Raw genomic sequence first — 15,727 nt, forward strand, 5'->3', positions numbered from 1 at the left:
CGAGCGACTGCCGACACAGAGGTAGCTACAGCCGTGGACTACCGTACTGTGTCTGCTGCTAATATAGACTGGATGATAATGAGATGAAATCAATATATATATATATAATATCACTAGTACTGCAGCCGGACAGGTATATATATTTATTATGTAATGACTGATGACGGACCTGCTGGACACTGTCAGCTCAGCAGCACCGCAGACTGCTACAGTAAGCTACTATAGTAGTATGTATAAAGAAGAAAGAAAAAAAAAACCACGGGTAGGTGGTATACAATATTATATATATATTATATACAATTATATATATATATATATATATATATATTAAACTGGTGGTGACTGGTGGTCAGGTCACTGGTCACACTATCAGCAACTTGCAAGTAGTACTCCTAAGCAGACAATCACAATATATATTATACTGGTGGTCAGTGTGGTCACAATGGCAGTGTGGCACTCTGGCAGCAAAAGTGTGCACTGTACGTTATATGTACTCCTGAGTCCTGCTCTCAGACTCTAACTGCTCCCCACTGTCAGTGTCTCCCCCACAAGTCAGATAATATACAGTCACACTATCTATCACTTCAGCAAGTAACTAGTACTCCTCCTAATGCTCCCCAAAATTACTACTTTGTCTCTCTCTACTGTCTCACTCTCTTCTCTATAAACGGAGAGGACGCCAGCCACGTCCTCTCCCTATGAATCTCAATGCACGTGTGAAAATGGCGGCGACGCGCGGCTCCTTATATAGAATCCGAGTCTCGCGATAGAATCCGAGCCTCGCGAGAATCCGACAGCGGGATGATGACGTTCGGGCGCGCTCGGGTTAACCGAGCAAGGCGGGAAGATCCGAGTCGCTCGGACCCGTGTAAAAAAACATGAAGTTCGGGCGGGTTCGGATTCCGAGGAACCGAACCCGCTCATCCCTATTGTACACCCAGCAGACTTTAATCCAGGATGGACAGAAGACCTGTCACCCCGGAGGAGAGTCGTTTTTGGAGCGAATTCTACGTTTGTAGGAAAGTACCACATGTGGTCTGGCGTTGCATGTAGGTGTTTGTGTAGTGTATGGGTGTTGTTTTGAGTGCTTGGCTACTGTTTTGGATGAGGTATGAGTGCAGCATGTAATGTTTGGGTGGTGGGGGGGGGGGGGGTGCCATGAGGTGTACATGTGGTGTTGCTTTGGGGTGTTAGGGGTATGTATATGTGTACAGTTGTGTATATAGGTCCAGTTTGTATTGCTGCAGGTCCTGCTTGTATTGCTGCATGTATTTTTTTGAGTTTTGTGTTTGGGGGTAGTTTGTCACGTTTTTTTTTATTTGCTGAAAATAGGTTTTTGGTCATGCTTTAACACTGGTGTACTACCAGCATGACATGTTGTGGGGGGGGAAATCTGATTTCCTACCATTGTCTACACGAATTCCTGAATGATTCCGTCTCAACGACTTCAATTCCTAGGTATGATTCTCGATACGGTAAATCAAAGAATTTACCTACCCGAACAGAAAGTACAGGTCATTCGTCATCTGGTACAATTAGTGCTCAAGCCACGCACAGTCTCGGTTCATTTGTGCATTCGCCTATTAGACACAATGGTGGCGGCTTTCGAAGCGCTTTAGTTCGGAAGACTTCACTTACGTCCTTTTCAACTGGATGTGCTCGCACAGTGGTCGGGCTCGCTTCTGCAGATTCACCGCAGTGGATATTAAGTTTCTCACTTGGAAAACAATTTCTCTCCTAGCCTTAGCTTCGGCAGGGCGGGTTTCAGATTTGGGTGCCTTGTCATGCAAGCCACCGTATTTAGTGTTTCATAATGGCAGAGCGGAACATAGGACGAATCCCGCTTTCCTACCAAAAGTAGTGTCCTCTTTTCACATCAATCAACCAATAGTAGTTCCTGTGTTAACAGGAGATTCTGGAATCTTGGTTGTGGTACGCGCATTACGCGTTTATGTATTCCGAACGTCTACAGTTCCTAAGACGGATATGTTGTTATCCTCTATGATGCGGCCAAGATGGGTTGGCCACCTTCTAAGCAGACCTTATCCAGATGGATAAAACTGACCATACGTTAGGCTTACCTTCATGCTAGGTTACAGCCGCCTACATCAGTAACAGCTCATTCCACACGTTCTCCGGGAACGTCATGGGCAGCTGGTCGTGGAGTTTCTACGACACAGCTTTGCAGTGCGGCTACATGGTCTTCAGTGCACACGTTTGTGCGCTTTTATAAGTTTGATACTTTTGCGGCATCAGCATCTAGCTTTGGCCGTCTAGTGTTACAGGTGCCAAACAGCTCTCCCGCCCACGGGGGAAACTTTGGTACGTCCCAAGAGTACTCCAGTGACCCCTAGTGGATGAAAAAGAAAATAGGATTTTGGTACTTACCAGGTAAATCCTTTTCTTTGAATCCATAGGGGGCACTGGACGCCCACCCAGAGCAGTTTTACCTGGCTTGTGGTAAGTTCAGGGGATCTTATGGTAACACACTCTCACCAACTGGTTCAAATTAGCAAGTTTATCGGGTTGGTGTCAACTGTTAGTTGTCAGTAACGTTATGTGTCAACTTTATTGTTGTCCGTTTGTTATATGTAATTCTCCATTGTCAACCTCTATAGCTCCTGTTCGGCTCAGTAAAAAAAAACACTGAGGTACTCTAGGATATGGAGGGGAGAAGTAGTCTCAAATTTTAATTTATTCAGTGCCTAGTTCCTGTGGAACCGTCCATATCCCAAGAGTACTCCAGTGCCCCCTATGGATTCAAAGAAAAGGATTTACCTGGTAAGTACCAAAATCCTATTTTCTGCTTCATTTCCGCTTTATTTATATTATTGAAAACTCTAATTAACAGATGAAAAAAAGAGCAAGTGGACAGTTGTTTTTGCATCTTTGTGTGAAAGTAACTATTTAAATAAGATTTTCTTTCTCTGTGATCAGCCTCTGGTTTATTTAGACACACAGACTGATCACAATAAATGAAGCTAACGCCAGACTCTGCTCTGCCAGTCAGGCATGCAGAAAGGGCAGAAGAGTAGGGGAAATGGAGGGAAGGCTGCATAACGCCAACATTACTATAAGCACAGTGAGTCACAGCAGTGTATAAAACCCCCCAAAAAATAAAAAATAAAACGTCTGTTGTAATGTTCAGGCACTTTAGTGTAAAATAAAGTTTAGAAGGTGCCAGTGTGCCACCATTATCAGTCACAGCAGGTGTGTAAAAAAATAATAAACACTAAAAATAAAATAAACTTGCATTTGTTCAGGGCCAGGCAGTGGCACAATGTTACAATAAAAGCAGAAGCGGCAACCAAGAACAAGTGCTGTGGCTGCTGCCAGTCATGATGATACCAGTACTTCAAACATAACGCTCTACTAGAACCAGTGCACAGAGGGTTTAAGTCAGGACACCTGAAATCCAAACAACATTTCAATATGTTAAAGAAATAAACATCACCTCTAATAAAGAGAAAGTTTACTGTCGAAAACAAACATAATTGTCAATATGCCATATAGCACACACAGTGGCAAGGAAAGGCTTGTGCCTTGGCTTTTATTTACAAGTGGCAGTTCTAGAACTGCCATCAGTAAGGCATCTTCTTCTATAATCTCACATGATGATGCAACACCTTCTGACACAAAGTCTAGAAGAGCTGTCAAATGCAAAACAGGCAAATCAGTGCATAAAAAGCACTAAGGGGTATATTCAATTGAAGTCGAATTCCGGCGTGAATTCGTTAGTTTTTGGATTCGACACTATTCGACAGCCGAAACCCTCCACCTGGGACCCTGAATTCGACATATTCAATTAAAAACGGATTCAACACGCCCTCTGTCGAAAAACGGACCAATCGTCGAATAGTGGGCGGCCTGGATTCGACTTCCCGCCGTTTGGAATCCTATATAGGGCTTGTTTGCTGCGTGCTCAGCAGCCATTTTGTGAACCTGCAGAGCGTAGTGAGGAGCTGCAGAGTGATCAAATTGGTTGTTTTTTGCTGTGGTATCGTTTGTACACCCAGCAGACTTTAATCCAGGATGGACAGAAGACCTGTCACCCCGGAGGAGAGTCGTTTTTGGAGCGAATTCTACGTTTGTAGGAAAGTACCACATGTGGTCTGGCGTTGCATGTAGGTGTTTGTGTAGTGTATGGGTGTTGTTTTGAGTGCTTGGCTACTGTTTTGGATGAGGTATGAGTGCAGCATGTAATGTTTGGGTGGTGGGGGGGGGGGGTGCCATGAGGTGTACATGTGGTGTTGCTTTGGGGTGTTAGGGGTATGTATATGTGTACAGTTGTGTATATAGGTCCAGTTTGTATTGCTGCAGGTCCTGCTTGTATTGCTGCATGTATTTTTTTGAGTTTTGTGTTTGGGGGTAGTTTGTCACGTTTTTTTTATTTGCTGAAAATAGGTTTTTGGTCATGCTTTAACACTGGTGTACTACCAGCATGACATGTTGTGGTGCAGGGATGCATTTACAGGCTTTTTGGGTTGTTTTGGTGAGGTTTTAAAAAAAAATTTGGCCATGAGGTGTACATGTGGTGCCATGCGGTGTACATTGGTGCTGCTTTGGGGTGTTTGGGGTATGTATATGTGTACAGGTGTGTGTATTATATAGGTCCTGTTTGTATTGCTGCAGGTCCTGCTTGTATTGCTGGCATCCAGCGATCAGCCGCGGTCATCAAGGGACCAAACGGAAAGTAGAAAGAAAAAGAAAAGGCCAAGACAGGTAATTCCTTTTAACACCTACAGCCACAACAGTATCAAAATTGACACACCCATGGGCTAGTTTGCACACTGCCAGGCACACCTACAGGTATCTTTGTGCACTGCCAGGGACACTGTCACACTCCCAGGGACATACAGATCATTATGATAGTATTAATTGCATGTTTTTCTCCCTAAAAGGCAAGAAGCCAGCCAGAGGATCAGTCGGAGGAGGAAGCCTCTGGTGAAGACACAGGACAGAAGATTACGCATGGACCCAGATACACAGAGGCGGAAAACTGTGCCCTAGTGGATGGCGTCGACAGGTCCTACAACGTTCTGTATGGACCAAGGGCACAGACAACAGCAGCAAATACGAAGAGAAACATCTGGGATGCCATCGCGAGACAAGTCACTGCAGTATCTGGAAACCGCCGGAGCACCAGAAACTGCATGAAGCGGTACAGTGATTGCCGTAGACAGACCAAGAAAAAGATGGGGATTCAGCGCTGACATGAGACAGGAATCGGAGGTGGTCCGCCTCTCAATTTCAAGTGGCTGCCCTGGGAGGAAGTTATAAAAAGGCGCATGAACCCTGTCATGGTCCAAGGAGTTCGTGGAGGTGTGGACTCCACCCGTCCTGCTGGCTTTCTCGAGGAGGAAGAACCGCCCAGAAGACAGAAGACGGGGGGAGCACAGCAGTCCAAAAGGAGGCGTGATGGTAAGAATACATTCAGATGAGCTGTACTAAACTTTTTTGTTTTTATTTTCTAATGTGTTTGTTCTTTCCCCTAGAAACGCCTGCCCAGAGGACATCACCTGCGCGCAGGACATCGCCAGCGCGCAGACCAACACCTGCGCACCAGACATCATAAGCGCGCAGAACGTCAGCTGCGCGTCAGACATCATCAGCGCGCAGACCATCACCTGAGCACCAGACATCGTAAGCGCGCAGACCATCACCTGCATGCCAGACATCAGCGTGCAGACCATCACCTGCGCGCCTGACATCGTCAGTGCGCAAACCATCACCTGCACGCCAGACATCATAAGCACGCAGAACGTCACCTGCGCACCAGACATCATCAGCGCGCAGACCATCACCTGAGCGCCAGACATCGTCAGCGCGCAGACCATCACCTGCGGGCCAGACATCATCAGCACCCACACCACCACCTGGGTGCCAAACTACATCACCTGCACGCAGGGCATCCCCAGCTCGTGATCTAACCTCCAGGAGCTCAGAGACTGTGACACAAGAGCCTCAAGAAGACATTACCCTTGTGGACCCATCACTTGAACTGATTGAGTCGACAGGGTTAACCGACGAGACATTTCTAGGATTTGATGACAGCCGTGCAGACGCATCCAACCATACCCAAGAAAAGTCTCCAGAATTGAGGACCAGTGAAGCTCCTGGAGCAGCGGCACCACAGGATGGAGAAGGTTAATATATTAAAAAAATTTGGGTGGGGGGGTCACCATTTTTGTATAGTTTATTACTTTATTTTTTGTGTTTTTTCTTTTGCAAACAGAGGTGCCACGGACCAGCAGTGGATTTGCGTCAGGGAATGGTCCCTACTTCAGGCCGGATCTCTTACAGGAAGAGTCGGACGACGAGGTGGAATTGCAGCAGCCCGTAGTTTCTACATCCCTCTGTGAGTAATTATATAACAAATTGTGAACCTTCAAACATATGTATGAATGTGTATTCTAATTTCTAATTTTCTTTTCATCTGCACAAATGCAACTGGTGGCAGACATTCAGCAAGGGTAGGATCCCTCAAATATTCAGAGGGTAAATACCTTGGCAGCAGAGATGAATGCCCGCCAGGATAATTTTACGGATGTCGTTGATACCAGACTGGAGGCCAGTGAGAAGACAGTGGAGAATATGGCAACCAGTATGGTTGAAATGCAGAAGGCTCTTGCCGACAGCACAACAGAAACACAAAAGACCAGGCAGGAAGATCACAGGCAAACTATGGACATCCTTCACGTTCTGGTCACATCCATCAACTGGCTGGTGGATAACACTGGATGCCAGTCACACAGCGTTCAGAACATGTCGGAGAGCCAGCGACATTCCGCAGCCAGCCAACAGATCATTGCAACAACGCTACAGAGGATCTACGAAAAACACCCAGAGCCAGCTCATCAACATGCTGGTCAACCACCACATCCGCCACCACAAGCCACACTGATGCCTCCTGCCCTTGCTCCACCACAATCCTGGTATGGACAGTCACAGCTGTACCAAGGATATACAGGGATGTACCCCACTTACCAGATGCCTCCAACACCGACCTCAACATCTACACCAGCACGGCCACAAAGGCCAAGACAACGCACTCCACAGCTGCCAAGGACACCGTCGCCACTTCAGGAGGAAGAGGATCCAGACAGCCCACACACACCATAGCGTGGTCGTATTATTTCATTATTTCCAATGTTTTTCATGTTTCCTTTTCTCTCCATCCCATTAGTTTTTTTTTCTTTCTATTGTTTAAATTTGTGTTCTCCTCCCCCACCCCCGACCGGGTACTACCAAGGAGCTATGTCTAGACATACATGTGCGGGCATGTATGAGTGTGGTAACTGATGAAAGCTCCTTGTGGTTACATATATGATGGGCCAAAGAGCTAATCTGATACTACTTTTTTTATTTTTTCAAATAAAAATCCCTTGTGAATTTGTGTAAATTAGGCATTCACTTTTGTGACACTTGACCATTCACTAGTGTATTTTTTGACTTCTTCATAGGAATGGTTTAAAAATTGTCGTGGACAGCGTTGTTCGTGTTGTGCGTACCAAGGTGAGTAAAGCCATGTTTCAATGTATATATTCAAGAAACTTTGTCCCGCCTGCCATTGGGGAACAACACAGTCCAGCAATGGGTCATGCAGGACTGTGTGGTTCCACAAATGCAGGCGTGTCAAAGTGCAGAATACTGACACCACGACTCTTCCACTTTGGCCCGCTTGACCTTGGGGAACCACACAGTCCAGCAAAACCCATTGCTGGACTGTGTGGTTCCACAAGTGCAGGCGTGTCAAAGTGCAGAACACTGACACCATGACTCTGCCACTTTGTCAGCCTGCCCTTGGGTAACAACACAGTCCAGCAATGGGTCATGCTGGACTGTGTGGTTCCACAAGTGCAGGCATGTCAAAGTGCAGAATACTGACACCACGACTCTTCCACTTTGGCCCACCTGACCTTGGGGAACCACACAGTCCAGAAAAACCCATTGCTGGACTGTTTGGTTCCACAAGTGCAGGAGTGTCAAAGTGCAGAATACTGACACCACGACTCTTCCACTTTGGCCCGCCTGACCTTGGGAAACCACACAGTCCAGCAAAACCCATTGCTGGACTGTGTGGTTCCACAAGTGCAGGCGTGTCAAAGTGCAGAATACTGACACCACGACTCTGCCGCTTTGTCCCGCCTGCCCTTGGGGAACGACACAGTCCAGCAATGGGTCATGCTGGACTGTGTGTTTCCACAAATGTTATTGTGAAAGGAATGTGAACATGACATGATTACAGTGCCCTTTACTTAATAGTTTGTTTTAATTTTTTTTAAAAAGATATCTACACAAGAAAAGACTGTACGAAGAACAAACACTTCTTTTTTTGTTTTATTTACATTTTATTTTTCTTACAATATATAAAAATTCAAGTGTGTTTTTCTTCAATAAATTGTTCAATTTAGAAGTTTTGTGTTTTTTCTATAAACAATAAATCTAAAATAGGACATTTCTGAAATGCGGTGGTATTGAAGGTCTTGTGGGAGGCTGTTGGTGACGACTGTAGTGTCACTTTACATCCAGAGAGGGTACTTGTTAGGGCTACTCCGTAAGACCTGTGGAAGAGAATAGTATGAAGTTCCAGGTATTTGTAATAGTGTCATCCTTCGTGGAAAAGAACAGGTACCAGCAACATTGCAAACAAACAGGTTACATCAGCCTTTGTCCCAAATGCAATCCTCCAGTGGTTGAGAAACTACACATCCCTGCATGCCCTGACACAGCGTAAGCATTGCTGTGTCAGGGCATGATTTGAGATGCAGTTTTGCAAAAGCAGGAGGGCCGCAGTTTGGACATGCCTGGGTTACTTGGACAAGAGGGAGTTTTGGGCAATACATCTCACCTGAGTGGTGTCTCTGCAACATGGCGGAGGTCCGGGTCCACATCACAAGTAGGCCGACCATGGTAGAGCTGGGATACTGTCATGTCACTTTACATCCACGCTGGGTACTTAGCACTTTGGGAAGGCTACTCCGTAAGACCTGTGGAAGAGAATAGTATGAAGTTCCAGGTATTTGTAATAGTGTCATCCTTCGTGGAAAAGAACAGGTACCAGCAACATTGCAAACAAACAGGTTACATCGGCCTTTGTCCCAAATGCAATCTTCCAGCGGTTGAGAAACTACACATCCCAGCATGCCCTGACACAGCGTAAGCATTGCTGTGTCAGGGCATGATTTGAGATGCAGTTTTGCAAAAGCAGGAGGGCCGCAGTTTGGACATTCCTGGGTTACTTGGACAAGAGGGAGTTTTGGACAATACATCTCATCTGAGTGGTGTCTCTGCAACATGGCGGAGGTCCGGATCCACATCACAAGTAGGCCGACCATGGTAGAGCTGGGATACTGTCATGTCACTTCACATCCACGCTGGGTACTTAGCACTTTGGGAAGGCTACTCCGTAAGACCTGTGGAAGAGAATAGTATGAAGTTCCAGGTATTTGTAATAGTGTCATCCTTCGTGGAAAAGAACAGGTACCAGCAACATTGCAAACAAACAGGTTACATCGGCCTTTGTCCCAAATGCAATCCTCCAGCGGTTGAGAAACTACACATCCCAGCATGCCCTGACACAGCGTAAGCATTGCTGTGTCAGGGCATGATTTGAGATGCAGTTTTGCAAAAGCAGGAGGGCCGCAGTTTGGACATGCCTGGATTACTTGGACAAGAGGGAGTTTTGGGCAATACATCTCACCTGAGTGGTGTCTCTGCAACATGGCAGAGGTCCGGGTCCACATCGCAAGTAGGCCGACCACGGTAGAGCTGGGGTACTGTTCTGTCACTTCACATCCACGCTGGGTACTTAGCACTTTTGGAAGGCTACTCAGTAAGACCTGTGGAAGAGAATAGTATGAAGTTCCAGGTATTTGTAATAGTGTCATCCTTCGTGGAAAAGAACAGGTACCAGCAACATTGCAAACAAACAGGTTACATCGGCCTTTGTCCCAAATGCAATCTTCCAGCGGTTGAGAAACTACACATCCCAGCATGCCCTGACACAGCGTAAGCATTGCTGTGTCAGGGCATGATTTGAGATGCAGTTTTGCAAAAGCAGGAGGGCCGCAGTATGGACATGCCTGGGTTACTTGGACAAGAGGGAGTTTTGGGCAATACATCTCACCTGAGTGGTGTCTCTGCAACATGGCGGAGGTCCGGGTCCACATCACAAGTAGGCCGACCATGGTAGAGCTGGGATACTGTCATGTCACTTCACATCCACGCTGGGTACTTAGCACTTTGGGAAGGCTACTCCATAAGACCTGTGGAAGAGAATAGTATGAAGTTCCAGGTATTTGTAATAGTGTCATCCTTCGTGGAAAAGAACAGGTACCAGCAACATTGCAAACAAACAGGTTACATCGGCCTTTGTCCCAAATGCAATCCTCCAGCGGTTGAGAAACTACACATCCCAGCATGCCCTGACACAGCGTAAGCATTGCTGTGTCAGGGCATGATTTCAGATGCAGTTTTGCAAAAGCAGGAGGGCCGCAGTTTGGACATGCCTGGTTTACTTGGACAAGAGGGAGTTTTGGGCAATACATCTCACCTGAGTGGTGTCTCTGCAACATGGCGGAGGTCCGGGTCCACATTACAAGTAGGCCGGCCATGGTAGAGCTGGGGTACTGTTGTCACTTTACATCCACGCTGGGTACTTAGCACTTTGGGAAGGCTACTCCGTAAGACCTGTGGAAGAAAATAGTATGAAGTTCCAGGTATTTGTAATAGTGTCATCCTTCGTGGAAAAGAACAGGTACCAGCAACATTGCAAACAAACAGGTTACATCGGCCTTTGTCCCAAATGCAATCCTCCAGCAGTTGAGAAACTACACATCCCAGCATGCCCTGACACAGCGTAAGCATTGCTGTGTCAGGGCATGATTTGAGATGCAGTTTTGCAAAAGCAGGAGGGCCGCAGTTTGGACATGTCTGGATTACTTGGACAAGAGGGAGTTTTGTGTAATACATGTCACCTGAGTGGTGTCTCTGCAACATGGCCGAGGTCCGGGTCCACATCACAAGTAGGCCGACCATGGTAGAGCTGGGGTACTGTCATGTCACTTTACATCCATGCTGGGTATTTAGCACTTTGGGAAGGCTACTCCGTAAGACCTGTGGAAGAGAATTGGATGAAGTTCCAGGTATTTGTAATAGTGTCATCCTTCGTGGAAAAGAACAGGTACAAGCAACATTGCAAACAAACAGGTTACATCGGCCTTTGTCCTAAATGCAATCCTCCAGCGGTTGAGAAACTACACATCCCAGCATGCCCTGACACAGCGTAAGCATTGCTGTGTCAGGGCATGATTTGAGATGCAGTTTTGCAAAAGCAGGAGGGCCGCAGTATGGACATGCCTGGGTTACTTGGACAAGAGGGAGTTTTGGGCAATACATCTCACCTGAGTGGTGTCTCTGCAACATGGCGGAGGTCTGGGTCCACATCACAAGTAGGCCGACCATGGTAGAGCTGGGGTACTGTCGTGTCACTTCACATCCACGCTGGGTACTTAGCACTTTGGGAAGGTTACTTCGTAAGACCTGTCGAAGTGAAAAAGAATTAAGTACCAGGTAATTTGAAAGCGTTTCCTCCATCCTGGGAAAGAACAAGAGGTCCCAGCAACACTGCGCATACACACAGGTTACTCAGACAAGAGGGAGTTTTGGGCAATACATCTCACCTGAGGGTGGCTCTGTAACATGGCGGTGGTTCAGGTCCACATCACAAGTAGGACGTCCATGGTAGAGGGGGGTAAACTTGCACAATAACTGCGGCAACCCAACAACAGGAAACAACTGGGGATAACAGGACGTCAATGGTACGTAAATGGTAATGACAAGGGCCGTCAACAGGACGTGAACTGGACGTCAACACGACGTCAACTGGCCAACTCTGTAATACATAAATAAACTTTTTTTTTAAATATGACAATCTCAGTTTACATGAATATATAAATATTACAAGTATACTCACAGGCAGAGGAAAAAAACATGTCGACAAGCATCCTTCGAGATTCATCTCCTTCGTCCATACCCACTGGTGGAGAAGAAGAATGGTTCCCGTGGCAAAAAGCCCTACGTTGAAGAGTCACCGGCAAAAGGTTTGCGACACATATGTTGTGTAAAATACAACGTGCATTTACCATGCCACAATCCTTCGCCAGTGAGTACAAAAAAGAACCACTGGAAGTGTCTAAACATCTAAACCGGCTTTTAAGTAAACCGAAGGCACACTCAATTACTCCTCGCGATGCAATGTGTGTCTCTTGGTACCGTTCTTCAGCTTCACTGACAGGATTAGACAATGGGGTCATGAGCCAAGATTTGTTGGGATAACCTGCATCGCCTATGGGAAAAAGAAAAATGGTGGGTAATATAAAAAAAAAATAATTACCTAACAGCCAGCCACCCGGCATTTGTCCTGTCTCAAAATCCTCAAACAGCGATGACTAGCTTAGGATGAAGGAGTCGTGAGATGACCCAGGAAATCCCACAAAAAGATTCGTAAATTTCATATTTGCATCACAGACCGCCTGTATATTCATGGAATGGAAGCGGTTCCAAAAACATTTTTTGGAACCGCTTTTTCGGTTTCGGTTCGCTTTTTCGGTTTTCGGTTCCAAAAACATTCTTCTGAATTCCGTGGCGGCCTAATGTGCATGTGGGTACAGTCAATCGCGCCCAGAACATTGGGAAATTTGTGTTCGGTGAAAAAGCCTAATTTGATCTCACGCCATCCACCGTACGTATCTGGAAATCTGATGAACTGGGTCGTCAATTTGCGGAAAGCCCTAATGACCTGGGTCAGGGCCGTCTTTTCGTATGGGCTCAATGGGCTATTGCCCAAGGGCCCCAGGAGTATAAGGGCCCTAGGCTGATAGCTGAGGGTCCCCTCTTTCCAGGGGTACCAGATTTTTGAAAATCGGCCATGGGGAACCGGAGATATCAGACTTGAAAGAAGTGGTCCCCATTCAAGCCTGTTAATTGCTCTTTCCAGACAGATATCTCAGGTTCTGTCTGACTTAGAGGTTTTCTGAGGGTATAATCCTAAAGCCGTGACTCTCCCCTTTTGGTGGACACTGGCATCTTGTCTCTACTATGCCCAGAACCAGAGATATCAGCCTTCAAGCAGCTGGTCACTGCTCCAGCTCCACACGCCTAATATGCAGTTTTAGATTTTCATTGGTGAATTGCTCTGGCTCCTGAACTCTGATCCCCAAGTTCCCAGAACCTCCTGAAAAGTGGCACTCTCTAGTTTTTTATTATCCCATTCCAATCTAAGAAATACATTTTCAGGAATTTGAGATATCTGCAGTCAAGCAAGCTGCCTTCCCACCGGAAATTGATAAATATTAAGCCCACTCCACTATCCACCCCTCCCCTACGTATTAAACACCCCCTACCTCCCTGAAAGTCATGTACTAGGGCTTCTTCATTCAGCCCAATGCCCTCTTCTACAGTTTAGCCCCATCTGTGCAGTAAAGGAGTAATTAGCAGAAATTACTGCCCCAGGTCCTACATGCTGAATGGAAGATAGAACACCCCCTACCGCCCACGGGACATCAAAGCTGCCGTTGATAGCACCCCCCACCCCTATCGCTGGAGGATGGGTAGGGGGCCCAGTGCATTGCTGTGCCCAGGGGCCTACACTGCTGTTAAGACGGCCCTGACCTGGGTTATACAGCGCGACAGTGTGGGCTGTGAAAAACCGCATGTTTGAGACAAAGTAGGCTGGAATGTACCTGATGCCAAAAAATGTAACGTAGCCAGCAGTTTCTGGAAACCACTGACTGCGCGATTGGATCCAGGTCGGCCTCCAACAGATCGTACAGTGAATATATTTCGCAGGCTGATAAGCGATAATTTTGAATCACTTCGAACTCGGAGAGATCCACCAGTTCACGCCTAGTGTGATACTGGCGTGGACGTGGAAATGAAACACGCACTACTGACTTACCAAATGCAGACATTTGCTGACCATGATCCTGATGTTCATTAGCCTTTTCTTCCTCCATACTTGCAGCCAGCATGAACATAACAATCTGGTCAGAAAAAGGCTCCATTATTGTAGTCAGTAAAAAAATAGGATATATATTTTGTAAAACGCAGGGATTGTCCTAAAAAAACGATTCCACAAAAGAGCTGACTGTAACGGCTCCTCTCCCTGAAGTCTCAAAAACGGGAGTGAGGAGAGAGGAGTGGCTTTGGAGAAGTGTATCCTGGGTAAAACTGTGGAATCTTGGGTTCATTTCCCTCAGCCAAATAAAGGAAAAAATATTCTTTAAAAAAATCGATTAAATAATACTGTGGGTCATAAATAGGCAAACCAAGTAGCTAATCCCTTCAATTATAAATACATATGCTATTAGCAATAAAAAAAGCACCAAAAAATACATGTATTTAAAATTTCTTATCAGCTCACGACAGAAAAAGGAGGCGCAATTAAATTGACGAAATGACTGTCGAAAAGCACTGACGTCGAATCGACATTTTTCAATTGAATATACTTTTGTTTAAATGCCGCATTTTTATCATTACAGACATGAAATTGTCGAATAGTCAAAAGTCGAAACTGAAATTACAGGTTTTTTTGTCGATAAGTGCCGTATTGAATTGTCGAATCCGATTCGACATGGTATTTTGGTCGAATAAGCTCCATTTTTCGACAATTTCACTAATTCGACTTCAGTTGATATACCCCTAAGCCTGAAGAACAAACTGTGTTCAGAAATGTCACAAATCCTAGAGCAGGCATTCCCAACCGCAGTCCTCAAGGAACACCAACAGTGCAGGTTTTAGTGATATCCAGGCTGCAGCACAGATGGTTAACTCAAAATAACTGAGGTACTAATTAAGTCACCTGTGCTGCAGCCTGGATATCACTAAAACCTGCACTGTTAGTGTGCCTTGAGGACCGTGGTTGGGAATGCCTGTCCTAGAGGATACTCTGAGGGTGTCCAGAGTGCTATGTATAAGTCTAACATTTCTTATACTAGACTCATAGAGAAGCCTCCTTCCACCATTTCTGCACCCTCTGCAAATGTGGGTCTGAGCAGTATAAGTAAAGATGGTGATGAGGACATAATAGAAACTGAGGATGCTAGTGTGGAAGTGCAACAAGATGAGGGTGATATTTGTGTACTATCTTATGCTAATGAGTATGTTGATGATGAGGATGCTGTTTCTGTTAGTCAGCCACCAGTGGCAGCAGTTTTTGTAGTGATAAAGAGAAATACATTGTCATGCCTCAGCGTAAGTCTAAAAAAAAAACACGCCTCTTAGGTGTGGAGTTATTTTCACCCAAATCCTGACAACATTTGTGGAGGCATCTGTTCCATTTGTGAGGCCAAAGTTAGTAGAGGTAGTGACATTAACAGTTTAGGCACCTCCTCCATGTTACATCATTTGCAGTGAGTTCATTAAATTTATTTTACAAAATTATAATACTTTGTAAAATAATAACAACAAGTCCAGTGTCACCTACCAGCAATTTGGACCAGCACATGCAATCTCTGGTGCAAACACCCTCATTATTAACCTCCTCATTAAAGATCATGGATAGTCCTTCCAAAAAACTGTTTTGTGGGGACCCAAACAAACCAAGCACTTCAGCCACAAAGGCATCTGTCACTTAAATACATGGTTTGCTAAACTGTGCATGTCCATTTTAATATCCAACATAAGTGTGGGTGGGATTACCCAAGGACAAGTTCATCTTGCATCA

This window comes from Pseudophryne corroboree, chromosome 3 (assembly GCF_028390025.1).
Source record: "Pseudophryne corroboree isolate aPseCor3 chromosome 3, aPseCor3.hap2, whole genome shotgun sequence".
Classification (NCBI taxonomy): domain Eukaryota; kingdom Metazoa; phylum Chordata; class Amphibia; order Anura; family Myobatrachidae; genus Pseudophryne; species Pseudophryne corroboree.